At 47.9% G+C, this 11,156-nt stretch overlaps 1 long non-coding RNA gene across 1 annotated transcript; it reads left to right on the forward strand.

Annotated features, from left to right (window-relative positions):
- Positions 1–1,008: 1,008 nt before the first annotated feature.
- LOC149352628 (uncharacterized) lies at positions 1,009–3,909 on the forward strand. Its single transcript, XR_016289541.1, has 3 exons — positions 1,009–1,161; positions 1,229–1,317; positions 3,237–3,909. It is a non-coding gene; the product is annotated as an uncharacterized LOC149352628 (long non-coding RNA).
- The last annotated feature ends 7,247 nt before the right edge of the window (positions 3,910–11,156 follow it).

Consider the following 11,156-nt stretch of genomic DNA (forward strand, 5'->3'; position numbering starts at 1 on the left):
CACTTGCTTATATACAGTGTCCGCGTGTGTTCCCGTTGGGTGTGATAGTTTCTGTATGTGTATCCGTCTTCTGCTACTCACTAAATTGCTAGTGCCAACGCTGGCGTTGTTGTTTCTGTATGAATCTGAGCGGCCTCACCTGGAATGCAGGCGTGTTACCACCGGAAAGAAGAAAACGTCGAGAAGAACGAAGAGAACGTAATTATGAGGTATGAGAATATAGGCTACAACAACAACAACAATTTATGGAAAAGGTACAGACGAGATATTTTTCTGCGAATCGATAACAGCGAGTGATGTAGGAACGCTTTCATGTTAGTACACTGCAAACTCAAATAAGCCCAAATAGGAGTATAAATAGCTTGTGTCCGCTTTTAAACTCCTTATTGAAAATTGCGCAATCGACTTTAATTAGTAAAAATGAGGAAATCCTCCTTTTTTACCGCTGTCACGAAATGGAGGAGTAAAATAAAGGATTCACATGATTTTACTACTTTTCCAAGCAGGAGTATATCGGCTTCAATACTCCTTCAGACCCTTTATGCACTCCTTAGTGTCTGCCCGCCGCCTAGTGGCAGCTGCCGGTTCGCTGCACTTGCAGGTGACGACGCCTGCTCGCTCGTCGCTGCCTGCTCGCTTCTGCTTTTTCTGCTTCAAGCCCGTTTGTCATGTTACAAGACACCGGATCGTCGCAGCCTTGCGCAGCAGTGTGCTCTGCACAGACAGTGCCTGTGAAGTCTGCAGTGTGTTCGGAGGACGCTTGGTGTTGCATCGCCTACGACGGCAGTCCGCGAGAGGCTCAGCCAGCCTAGCTCAGTCGAACCAACATGGCGGTGTGTGACGCGTCGACCTGCCCGCAGCCGCCAGCTTGCCGCCCGCTCCTTTTCGCGCGCTTGTCGGGACATAAGAGACTGGACATCATCGACCTTGGCAGCAAGATGCTGCAATGAACGTCTCACTCAAGCCAGCAATATGTGCAGAAGCAGCGGCTGGTCGTTCACTGTCTACGCAGCGTACAAGTGTTGGCTGCTGCCGTTTCGCCGCGCCGACATGGCGGTGTGTGTGTGACGCATCAGTTTTCTCGACACCGACGGCCCCTCGTTCTTTCGCTGTATTACAGCAAGAATACAAAAGACCGGATTATCATCGTCGTGTATAGCGGTAAGCAGTATTAAACTCTCCTTTGATGCCACATACGCGCATGCACTTAACGCCGCTCCCTTTTCAGTGTGCGAAGGCTTGCTGTGAACCCCGGGTGCACGGAGACGAAAGGCTTCATCGTCGTCCGGAGGAGCCAGCTCACACAGAGGTCATTAAGTAAGCATCTAGAAATTTGTTGTTGCATGCGGCTGAAAAAGAGTGTGGCACTGCAGTCGTGGCTGTTTACGTTAATATGTACGACTGGAAGTAGGGTCAATTCTTCTAGGGACCAAATTTTCTCCATGCGTTCACGCCCCATGAATATTGAAAAGCTGTACAGGCAATGAGCAGGTGAAAATGCACAGCCTTGGGGTCCAGAAATTTTTGTCACGTTATTACGAACAGTGCTGAGAACAAAACATTGCCTGCCCTAATGTGTTGCTTCCTTTCCTGTGTTTTAAGAGGGCCTTGTTATGCAAAGAATGCAAGCGATTTATTTCTTTTCAGTCATAGCACAGGACATGGCGAAGCCTTAGCGCTCAAGCAGATTGCCTAAATTGTTACATTTTCCGAGTTGGTGGCGTCTTACCGTAGCAGCGATTGTCGGCAGCGGACATGAGGTGGCAACCATACTGAGCGTTGCCTTTCTGGATCGTTAGGCGTCTAGTTCCAAAATGTGGTATCTTGTAAGTTCTTCGCATTTGAAAAATGTGAAAAGAAGTTTCCTCTTCGCGTGCAGTTTCCGAACACATTCCATTATGTGAAACTCGTGGAGACAAGCGTTCCGGTTCGGACTGCTGATCCCGGGAAGGTAGCGAAAGAAAAAAAATAAAGCATACGCTAGAATACAAGAACCCCTGCTCGAGCTGGACATAGTACATTGGCGAAACCAAGCACTTCCCCGAAAAATTGAAGCAGCACAAAGCGGATGTCAAACAAATGAATAAGGAACGAAGCGCGGGTTGACAAGACTGACTTCAAGGGAACTCTTGTGCTGGACACTGAGCCGCACCCGCGCAGGACGCTCTTACTTGAGTCACGGCGCATTCAGCAGACGCAAGGAAATGTTATACTCTCCCTAGAAACCCTATCCCCCTCTTGCATCAACTGTCTACGAGCAGTGACCCGGCGGATGACTAATCGAAGGCTTAAAAAACGCGTTGTGACTCGCTCGCAGTCACACCTGGTAAGAACCAAGAAGGTTCCGTCGTGTTTTCTTTTTTCGCTTTTTTTTGGTTGGCGTTCTTTCCTACTTAAATTCCTTTCCCAGCCAGATAGACCTGTGTAGAATGTTTTCTTTGGAATCCTGGCGACGAATGTGAGGGCAAAGCATAACAGAAGACAGGTGGCGGCGGAAGGGTGGGTCTGGTGGTAGCTTTCTATTCCTAACAGTGCCTGCTACGTTAGTCACTCTTGCCCTGCCTTTGACCTGTACTACCACGCTTTGCGCTTTGTATCAAGCGGCCGTGCCTGTACACAGAATGACGACGCCCTCAAAATGCACGGCTGCGTGTTCTCCCATCAAGGAAATAGCGCTTTGCATACACGCAGTGGAAGCTCACATGCAGTCTTTTGTTTGCATGTTCTGATTTCAATAATTGGTCCTGATATGGTGCCTGGAACGTGTGGGGAACCTTCTGACAAGTGAAAAAGAAAATTATATCGCAATGCTTCTTGCAGTGCCGGAACGCAAACAAAGGCAGCGCGAATACGCAAGTGCCTCAGTAAGACCATTTTATTTTTTAGTTTTATTCTTTACGGGAAAAATGTTCCCCATCGACGCTGCTTCCCATTCGCCGTATTGCCTTAACGTTTACGAAAGCGGCTCTCTGGAATTTTTGATTCCCTGAAAAACGCGTTTAGCCGCTGTCATGCGACAGGGTACAGATATGTATTATAGCTAGTTGATTACCTACTATGTTCTACTAGCTAATCTTTTGTCACGAGAAACGTTTAAACTTCAACAACACCTACTTTATTGAAAAGTGCACTCTTAACTGCTTTGGGAACTTGACTTCTACACTTGAAGCACATCATACTTCAAGCTTAGAGGTGTAATTCCTCTGATGCACTTTTTTTTCTAATCTTTCTTTCAGAAGGAGCCTCCTTTGACGTCGTGCCTTTTAACCAGCGATAGCATGACATGCCCGTATGTTGACAGCAAAGTATTTCAAGGTTCCCTCCTTGCTTTCAAGTGTGGCATCTCTATTTTTATTCCTTGGGATATTTCAACTCTGCACCCAAAGACAGCGCGGGTTAAGGCACTCTTCTTCTTTTCTACAGGGGCCAAGACATTGGTTCTCTGTAACCATCGAAAGCAAGCTGCCGAACACTTGGTTCAAATGTTTTGTACACAATAAAATATTGTTTGAAATAAATCACTGCAATTTCATCGACGCATTTATCCTGGGAAGGCTTTAAAATGAGCCTTCCATAGGAATACTTCATTTCAAATGGGCTTCCTCATCAAGTGAAATAATAAACTCGTCTGGGCATCATGAATGTTACCTTATAGTAAGGGAAACTGCTAAAAAAATTTCCTGTCAAAACTACTTAACAGGAACAGGCACGTACTCCTGAAATGTACTATAAAAGTAGCTGCAAAGGAGTATATAATACTTCTGTTAATTGCCATGCTAACTCCTTTGTGATCGCAAATTTACTCCTAAATAAACTCCCGTCTAGAGAGCGGTAACACTTCACTCCTTCCAGCACTCCGAAAGTACCCCTTCAAACAGAGGAGTAGACGATATACTCCTATTCTGAGGAGTATCTAAAACCCCTTTTCGGGAGTGCGCTACGCGATGAGCCATTTACTCCTTTTTGGGAGTTTTCCGGTTTGCAGTGTAACGCTGGCAATCCTTTGGTAATTGTTTAAGCTGAATCTGGCTGAGCGATTTTATATTGCCTCTAGGTACTGTATGACCGGCCGTGGTATGACGGTGGCATGCCGGGATCCCAAACTGATGATGCGTGTTCAAGCTGTGGACGAATGTAAATTGTACATGTAGTTATAACGATAATGATGCGAGTGAAACATCCGACCAATGTATCCGTGTGTTCGACTGGCCTTACAGGCTATGTGATCGATGTGTGATTTCCAAGACAGATTAGTGGTCTAACACCTACGTATCGATATGATGTTACAGATTCTAATGGGATGTTGTTAAGCGATCAGTTGGGACACATCGGTTAATACGGGATTATCTCATAGACTTACACGTGCTAATGTTTAATTCCATGCGCCATGTACGACAGCACTCATAGGTGTTGTTAAGATCCGCCTGAACTGCCAGGATATCTGAGTGTTTAGTTATTTTACGATATGGTACGCTGCCATCCACAAACAGTCTATTCTTCGAGGAGCCAACCTTCAAAACCAATTTTCATTTTTTTCGAAGAAACATGCGTGGGCATGTCATTAATATATATAGATTAATAAGATAAAGGATTGAGCAATGACCCTTGCGGGACAACGGATTCAACTGCAGCTAAAGACGAGTTAGCGTCATTAGTGGTTACAAATTGAACACGTTATGTCGGAAAGGCGCGGATGTAACCAGTTCCAGCAAGGTCTATGCTTAGAACGGTTAGTTTATGAAGAAAAAGCGCATGGTTAACTTTGTCGAATGCTTCAGAAAAATCGACAAATGTGCAGTGAGTTAGAAAACTAGAGTTTAAATTGGCATGCAGATCATCAGTAAGCTGTCACCCATGAGAGGTTTTTGCGGATTCCATGCGGCGTAACAATGAAAAAGTTGCTATTTTCAAGAAAATCGATCAGGTCTCTGTATATTTATGTTTCACAATATTGCATGGCACCTATGTGAGGTAAATGGGCCTGTAGTTATGTGGATCGCGGATTGGTCGAGTTTTGTGAATGGGGATTACTATGCTAGATTTTCCAAGCATAAGGTATGCTTCCAGTGTTATATGATCGTGAAAAAATGCATTTTAGTATGATAGGAGAGTGTTCTTCGGAATTTTGTAAGAATTTAGTATTGATTTCTTCTACGCCACGTGATGTTTTAGGTTTCAAATTCTTTATTATAGCTTTGATGCCGGTGGAGTCGAATACGATCGGATCCATGGAATAATAATTAGTGGGAGTTACTTAAGGCACCTTGTCAGCGATCTTAGTGGATGAGAATGATTTTCAGTGCCCGGAAATTCGCCATCAAAACTCTGCCATGCCTTCGCTCTTGGCGGTTGCATGGGGGCGCCACCTAAACAGGGTTGATTCTCTTTCCGCGAGCGCAACCAGCGTTGCTGTGGTGTTAACGCATTACTGACGTGCGCTGAAACGTCTTGGTGTTGCGTTTCTCTGTGCAAGTCGAATGACAAGGAGAAGACTGCAGGATCATCCTTTCGCGAAGTGCATGCCACTCGGCATTGGCGCGAAAAAAGGCTTGCCGCGATTCGACGAAGTGCTTGGACACCGAACGATACTACACCTACACTATAGGTGTACAGTCTACACAGAGAGGACAACAAAAATCAGTTCATTCGTCAAATTCTCTCAATTCCGAGCCCACGACCGTCCAACATTCCTTCCCTTTCTGAAACTGGCTCTCACAATCCAGCTCAGACGCTGTCTATGAGCTGTTGTGAACCAGCACGCCAGCTGAGCGGGAGGCACGGATCCAGCTGTACGTATCTGCATGCACCGCCCCGTGCTGAGCTCCTCGAAGACAAAAGCGCAGGAGCGAGACACCGGCTAGCTCAGCTCGGAAAAGAATGCGCCGCGCTCGCTGAAAAGGCGGTGCAGAAGATCAGGCTTTGCTCGAGATGGAGACATTTACGACTTCATTTCTCTCTCTTTAGCTGGGTGCGGTGGAAGATCCTTCTTTGTCCGGGCAACAACATCTGGGCCGTTACGCAAGCGATATGCCGTTACGTAATGGCAATTTGCCTTCCGGCCTTGGTCTCGGCATTCATTTTCCCTTCGTCCTGCTTTTCCGGAGCCTTCGCTTTTCAAGCGGAAGGCTCGTTATGCTAAGGGGTTTCCACGGCATGTCTCGTTCGCGTGGCGGCGAACGCCCTGACGGGCGGAGCCCTCTATCACAATGTACTCTACGCTGTCCCCTCGCCGTTTTTGCTGCTTCACTTTGCTCTGCTCTTTCTCCTCCCAGGAGCTGTCGCAGTATTTTTCGGTTAACTCGCGCGGGGAGTCTGACGTCTCGGCTATGCTTCCTCGCTCTCCGTCGCCGCCTCACGTCGGCCGCGTGCTGTCCCTGGGAAATGACCTCATTACAAAGGCGTTAGCGCCCCGGCCGATACTTGTGCGTGCGCGGCCGCTTCTTTTGTGCGGCGCCCAGGAAGGCGCGGTGACGACGATCGAAGCTCGCACGGGGGAAACGAACTGCATCTGATGGTTGTCATCAGGCGAAATCATCGTGCTTTCGCTAAGTGAAACGAATGCGTGCCGGCGAACTCTGGATAGAGGGAACGCGTTGTCTGGCCCTCCTTTACAGAGTCTCGCTTCGGCGCTCGCGGGAAAAGAGCAGACTGAGGTAAAAGGCGGCGGCGCGGGAGGAGGTCTCCAATGAAGAGATCACGGTGCGCTCAAAGCAGCGAGGAAGAAAGGATCCACTGTTGGTAAACAGTACAGCGGCTGAACCGTATTTGCGATACTCAAAGGCTTGCACCTTTCCATGCGTGTGGCCTCGCATTCACTGGTGTAAGACACTGCAGGAGATTCTCAGATTCTCAGAGCGTGCTCAGATTTACAATTCTGCATTAAAATCCAAGGAAACGTTCGATACTAGCTTTTTTATTTCCTCGCGGGAACTACTTGTCCGAGACTAACAGATTACTTCTTGGTTATAGGGCAGAAATGCAGACCACTTGCATTGTCACAAGGACAGCTGTAGTTCTACCGAAATGCATCAAAATTATTTAAAACTATTGCGGCTTCCACATTCTTTTCATCCAAGTAGATTAACTTACCAGCATCAACTTCTCGATGCCTAAAAATCTACTGTATTCTCCCGCATACGTTTACATATCTGGCGTGCATCCCAAATCAATGACGGTAACTAATAAAAACGCAACACGGAATATAAGCGGAGCTTAACGCCCCTGTCCTGCACGTGCATGGGCTATGAAAGTCATCGTAATGGAAGGCTCCGAATATCGTTCGACTGCCTACGGTTTCCTAATGTGCACTGACGTTCCAGTACACACGGGTGTTTTTACAGTTCGCATCCATTGAAATGCGGTCGTCCTTGAGCCCAGCAGCCCAACGCCATGACCACTGAGCCCCCATGGCGGGTAACACGGAGGAGCTCTGAATCTGTTTTGAATGAAGAAAAATGTAGCGCTCGAAACACAGGACATAACGAAGAGGGCACCACATGCGCTAACTTTGAAAGTTAGCGCGTGTCGTGTCCTTTTCGCTCTAATTCGCCCAAGCAGCTACCTTTATCGATGTCGTATGCCTGTGGATTACCGAGGTAGGTTTTCGACGTCAGAAAGTGGAATGGCACGGCTATACGATGCCCGCTCGACAGCTGACGGCAGTTCATGAGGAGCGCGCGAGCCTCTTCCGAGATGCGCCGGCGTATGCATGAGCGTAGCCAGCACTTCGAGCACTCAGTGAATACGCCTTCTCTCTTTTTCGCAAGAGCCAAGCGGCAACATTTCTACGCTTTCATAAGCGATTCTTTCGATGCTACTGCAAAAGCCTTACTGACGCTTGCGCGGCAGGCGAAAATAATTGGGACGATAATGGACCGGTTTAATGCATGAAACGAAAGAGGCTTCTCTTATAAGGATAATAGCGTACACAGTTTTCTTTTTTTTAACCTGGCTTGCTTTCTTCTTCTGCACGCATCGCTAGAACGTGATGAGATGCATTTTTGTTTCGTTTTTTAAACTTTATGCATGCACGAAGGGACAGTAACAGAGGACACGGTATTCGGCAGCGTTAAAAAAAAAAAAAAGCGAGCACTGTCCTAAGTGCGCTATTGTAAGCGAACGGAGAGTCCATATTATTTCGGAAAGCAAACTGCCTTCTTAGTTCAGACATATAGTAGCCCATCATCATCATCATCACCAGCCGGGGTTTCGTTCACTGCAGGACAAAGGCCTCTCCAATTCATCTTTATTAGCCCTGGCCTGCGCCTGCCGCGGCTGCGCTATGCCAACCACTTTCCGTATCTCATCTGCGAACCGAACTCTCTGCTCACCTCGGCTGCGTTCTTCTTCCCTTGGATTCCACTTATTCAACTCACGAGACCATCTGTCCTCCGCGGCTGGTAGTCACACTTTGGTGCAAAGGTGACCGTTTAAAGCACTGACTCACAGCGCAGCAGTGAAGTTTTGCCTTTAAAGTCAATAACTTGTCAGCGCAGAAAAACGGCGCGCTCGTTGTCACAGTGACAGTGAAAGAAAGTGACGATCGTCCAGCAGCATTCATTAACAGCGGTTGAATGTTTTTATACGCAATGCTTGCTTGTGGAAATACATAGGCGTTTGGCTACTGTTGGAGCAAACGCTGCAGATCGTTTCATGTGGGCCATCGAGACGGTAGCTGGCAAAACGTACGGCCGACATGAGTGGTGAAATGCATGGATGCCCGACGGCAACGAATAAACCGCGCAGAAATGAAACATCCGAGAAACAATAGATAAATATGCAGATAAAAAACGTTAGAGATCACTGCGGCGACCCGCATTGGGAGAATACGAAAACAATGACGCCTCCTTGGCACTCGTCGCCTCTCTTTGCCTCTCTCTGCCGCGGCGGTCGCGGTCCTCTGACATCATGGTAACGTCACACAAACGGTCGTTTATGACGTCACGACATGACTTCGCACGTCGCCATAGTAACCGCGTTGATTAATCGAAAAAGCATTTCTCCATTTCGTTCTAACTTTATCATTTTTGTTACTTTTGTTTGTTAATTCAACTACTTAATTAGCGTAATTATCTGATGCTTTAATCAAACATTGATTTATTTACTCTGATTATACCTTATTTTATCTCAATCAACCATTTTGATTTTTCAACCTTGGCGCCATGGTTGCTTTCCAGTCCACTTACTATATCCCCGTCCAGCCTATTAAATCGTGCAATGGTTTTTGCTCATAATTAACTAATTAATCTTTGTGAATCCAACTTTTTTGTTCAATTTATTATCACTCATCAAACATATTTAAACTCATTTGAACTTTATTTTCACTACTTACCTTATTTTTTTTTCACTATTTCGCCATCCACGGCCATTTTCCTGTCCACTCACTATATCGACGTCCGCGCTATTTCGAAGGTTTTTCAACATTTTTTGATCTAATTAATAAACTACTCATCCTATTGACATCAAATTTTTTTTCACATCATCCTTACATCTTCCTCTATCTATTACAACCATTCGCTTGATCCTATCTCTTCTGAGAACGACAGAACTACTGCGGGCACGTTTTGGTGACACGACCTCGCCGCATAGCCTAATAATATTTTCGTATTAATAATCAGTATTCTACCGCATGTTCGCTCAGTTGAAGACTGTACAACATACGTTGCACTGTTTCCCAGAGTAGAGTGCGCTGCGCCATTTATACCGATAGGGTTAGCCATCATGTTCACACGAACAATGAACGCGGCGCGGAATCAGGCTGCGATCTCGACGGCAGCAGAACAGTGAACTGCTGTTAGACCCGTTTTTGAATACAGCTGCTTCGGGAAGCTTACTCGCGAATGGCACTGAGCGCGAGCATCTTTCCCAAGCGTCGTGATAGCGCACGCCGCCATGCAGCGCTTAACGCCCCGTGTTATGGGCGGCAGGATTTCGCCTCGGTCATCCCCGTGGTCTTCCGGCGCCGCTGTTTCGGTGTCCCCGCGAGCGAGAGCAGCCGCGATGCGCGTGCGAAACGATCGCCGCGGATGCCGGCAGGCTCTCGGCCATCGTCGGAAAGCGACATAGTGCAGCGCGGTCTTAACGGCTGCGCTTACGGGCGCACGCTTGCGCGGATCCGCGGCGCGCGTAGTTTGCATACGCAAAACGGTGCCGTCGTCGCCTTGGCGGAGCTGTTAATGGCCGCTCTTTCTCGCGCAGCCTTCGGCAAGCCAGCGGCGCCTGTTTATGTTTTGTCGCGGCCGTGCGGAATGGCTCAACGCCGTTCCGGGCCATTAACGGAACACAACTGCGTGCTCATTGCCGCGCCGTTTGGGGCCACCGGCTTGCTTTGATTGCGGCCTCTTCTTCCCGGCATCGCGATGCGGAACTTATTTTGTGCCCCGGAACGTTCGCCTCGCTTCTCCCGATGGCGCGGCGCTCCTGGGGTGCCTGGACCCCCAACTGCATGGCCGGCTCTTAATTCCCAGGCGGCGCAAACGGCAAGTTCGCTCAATTTCTCACGTGGTAGCAAGTCTGGAACGACGACGCGATATTGAGACGGGAGGAATCGCTGTTCACATTCACCAGGGAACGAAAAACGGCTTGACAGGAGGAAAAGGAAAGCCAACAAAAGGAGAAGATACGTAAAGACGGTCGCATGGTTTTACACGACTCGCGCTGTGCTTTGAAGGTTCGAAATTTGTGGAAACTTCTGCTAGGTGAGGTGGGCCAAAACGCCTCTACAGTTCTTCGACCGCGGCTTGGAGTAACCTTAAGGAGACAGCGTTGATTTTAGCTCTGGCGCATGCTGGGACAATGCAGAGTCGTAGAATGAAGCGCGTACTCACTAGATGTGCGGGACAACAGAGCAGTGGTCTCCGTGATGTCCCTCAAGATTGGTTGCCGGTCGCAGGTGCTGCATGGACGATGAGAAGTGGAAAACTGTTGACGAGCGGGGAAGAGGGTGGAGGGAGGCAACGCTACACCTGGCATGCCACGCTGGCTTAGATGCGCTCACAGATTCAGTTCCCAGGTCCTCCAACCCCTTGTTTGTTTGTTTTTTAATGCGTTAGCATCTAGGCGGTCGTTATGCAGTTTCCTACTCCGTAACGAAATTTGCTGATTGGTCAGCTCCCTGATGATGTCATCAGGGTCACGTGACCCTAACTGGCCAATCA

This window comes from Amblyomma mixtum, chromosome 3 (genome assembly GCF_055824585.1).
Source record: "Amblyomma mixtum isolate Tamu chromosome 3, ASM5582458v1, whole genome shotgun sequence".
Taxonomy (NCBI): Eukaryota; Metazoa; Arthropoda; class Arachnida; order Ixodida; family Ixodidae; genus Amblyomma; species Amblyomma mixtum.